The sequence below is a fragment of the Dendronephthya gigantea genome, unplaced genomic scaffold (assembly GCF_004324835.1).
Source record: "Dendronephthya gigantea isolate DGI-Jeju-01 unplaced genomic scaffold, DenGig_1.0 000329F, whole genome shotgun sequence".
In the NCBI taxonomy this organism is placed as follows: domain Eukaryota; kingdom Metazoa; phylum Cnidaria; class Anthozoa; order Malacalcyonacea; family Nephtheidae; genus Dendronephthya; species Dendronephthya gigantea.
The window spans coordinates 55001-58544 of record NW_021163339.1 but is presented as its reverse complement, the minus strand read 5'-3'; positions in this window follow the sequence as shown (position 1 = coordinate 58544).

Below are 3544 nucleotides of genomic sequence, written 5' to 3'. Positions count from 1 at the left end.
TTCTCGGAAGGCTACTCGATGAACTGATGACCTGATTTACTCTTCACGTATCTTTATACACACTAGCTACCTGTAACTTTACTTGTGACCAAAAATTTTGATTACTATATACCTTGGTTAGTATCTACGTTTTGGGGAGCGAAATTGCTATATCAGTGAAACTAGTACTACAGTGGTATTTAATGCGCAAGAAAAAAATTATCATGTTCCAATATACTTTCACCACCTTTTAACTCCGTGATCAAAATCGTAAAGAAATCAGTTTTGAGTAAACATAATAGAAATTTATTTAAAAAAGTACTTTTTTTCGGGCCACATGAAAGAACAACGGCAGTTTATGAAAAAAATTAAAACGCGTTAACGTTATTAATCATTAATGCATAGGTCGAAATTAAGCGCGTTAAATTACATGTACCTTTGTCTACTATTTGGTTCTCGTGTAAAAAAACAGAGATTACTTTACATCTTCAAGTCATTTTCCCATTTCATTTGAATCAATGTAGTCGTTTTTAAAAGTGCCTATAGAAAACATTTTTTTCTTGGAGCTATATTTTTTGCACTCCATTTACGACTTTTGTATGTACTAAAATGGATTCTGAAGACCGATTGACTTCTGAATTATCACTCATGATTTTCCCAGAAATTTGGCATTGTTCGAAACAGGTGACTTTGCACGCGTGATGGAACATGAGCCTCGCCACGAAGGTATAAGCAATATAATTTGTACAATTTTGAAAAAGTGCAAACATCGTGCTCTAAATTTCTCTATCATATTATTAATAAAACGACTAGGATGTTGTTACTAAGTCCTCGAAACTATATTTCAATTTGCGACTTACATGGCGATTCTAACATATGCAGGGTCTTTTCTTTGTTCATGCGGAACGGGCACCAGTTGAAGCGACGGGTGCATTTGTTACAGTTATGTTAAAGTAGCCGATACATAAAATAACGGGGAAAGAGCAAGATGCTATGAATTTCAAACTGGGCGATCCCCAATTAGTATGATCATTTCATTAAGCTTATGAGTTACCGTTACAATAACAAAGTTTATTTGCTTTCGCGTCTCGCAAGAAGAAACGATTGATTTTTTATTTAAATATTCATCACATCAATGAGTAGATCATTTTATGTGCATAGTGTAAGCGTTACTGAACTTAAATAAGGCTGAATTTTATGTTGTATGCAAGGAAATGGAATAAAATCTCCACAGCAAAAAGAGCGTACGAAATATAGTAGAAACGCAAAGTTTGGTTGGAAAATGTTGTAAAATGTTGTAAAATGTCGCTTTGCAAATTTTGCAAAATTTATGTACTTTATTTATATCATTATTAGCGTTAAGAGATAATTGGGATTTTGATTCAATATCCCCTTTAATGTGTTCTGAAAATGTGCTATCATTGACAAATTTTCACATTCTTGTATCGGGTGTATTTGTCCTCAAATCATCCAGGGAATACTGGATTGGGCTCAGTTTAGTCCCTTGTGAAGGAACGCAGCCGTCACGAAAGCCAGTCGGAAATTAAACCACCAATCTTCACCCGTTGTCTTCGGTCAATCTGTAGTTTATTATTCGTGGAATAGGAGATCTTCTAACGCTCAAATCTATCAATTTGTTAATTAAAATAACCGATTCGGTCAAATACGTTTGAGAAAGCCGAAAAGCAAACACGGATATGTTTATTCCGAAAGTCGAAGTGCATGAGATAACCAAGTATGAAGCATATCTAGCATTCATCGAAAAACAAAGTCTTCTAACACTTTAGATAGCCCTGGGGTAAGGGATATTGGTCTAGTTTAATTTTGCATTCGTTCTCGAGTTGATTAGTCTTCGGGATTGGAACGACATTAGCTTCTTTCCAAATTTTTGGGACAAAACTGGTGGTAATAGTCTCGGTGAGGATATGGAATTTAAGGATCCGGTTTGGAATTGAATTGGGACCTGCTGCTTTGTGAATTTATAGCACATGGAATTTATAGCATACTTCATAATATAGGGTTGGATAACGGGAATATCATTTCTGTGACGAAGCAATGTAGGGAGAGATGCCTTATCGAATGATAGCTATAATATATAGATTTCAATGGCTAACTTTATTTCTGTAGAAGGACTTTTTCCTTTCGAGAATACTTCGAGCTGAACTTTATTCCTTAGAGCACGCCAGAAAGGAATATTGTTTTATGAAGTTCTTGATTTCAGGTGTTAACCAAGGTTTGTCAATAATGTGGCCTTTTACCGATCTAGGTGTGACGATCGATTGCCCAAACAAATTGGGATGTAAAGGATGATGCTAAATCGTTTTCTACTATACAAAAGGAAATTGTTACCACATTGAGACGAAAATGCATGGGGTAACATGGATAACACGGAGTTGGAGTTTCAGAGCCGGAGTTCCTGGGTCAAAGTTACGGAATCTGACGTCATGATATTGGAAAACACGGGGTCAAAAATTATGGAAAACGGAGTCATATGGAAAACACGGAGAGGATGGAAAAGGTGAAATATAGATATTTGGAAAACACGAAAAAATCTAATAATGGACTCCGGACTCTGATGAGACGTATATTCATAAATAAAGGATGTTATCTTTTTAACTTCAAATACGGCGCGCAATTTAATTTTACATTAACGTTATTGCCGTCCGATCAAATTTCAACATTTTCAAGTGCGCTCATTCGTACTCGAATATCTCGCGAACGAAAATACACACCGCCACGAAAATGTTTTACATTATAGTCTATATATAGTTGGTACGTACCTTCTAAATGCTGGGTACTTAGTGTCTAAATGAGCGTCTACGTCTACCACTTTTAGTTTTTGCATCTGGCAAATTACCAAAATCATATTCAACATTGTAGGTATAAAAAAATGTGTGCCAAATCAGGACTTATCCAAACAATTGAAACATGTGGTAAAAATATTCCCCTTCTTGCCAGATTATGATTCGACCTAAAGTTAACTACATACAATCATTCTACTCAATAATGCAGGTAGTACATTTACAAGAAATAAAACTATTTATTTACTAATGCAAGTAGACAGCTCAACAATTTACATGAGTAGTGGTTTGAAGTAAATTATCAGGTGGGTATGCCAGTGTAAACTAACTTTACTTTTTTGGTTTTTTTTAATTTATTTATCACAACAAGACAATTTACATGCAGAAGAAATGATCTATACTCATCACATTCTTTACTATGCCATGCTTTGAAACAATTATAATCATTAGAAATGTGGAAATACTTTTTTTTGGCACTCAGGACCTTCACAAAAAGTATTTACACGTTTCTCCCCCCCCCCCCTCTCTTCCTTATAACAAAGAAAGCAATTGCGCCTTACACCAGCCTCGAACCCGGGTGTATGCTCTATATGGAAAGCATCTGGATTCACGATTTGTTTAGCTTAATTCGTCAAACACCGGAGGGTTACCGTTAGTCTGGCATATGGCACAATTGCCTTACAATAGCCTTCCGATAATCTACAATATTATACCCTTTCTTACGCTGCAGTTGTTTGATATCGTTGTGTTCTGCTCGATATTTC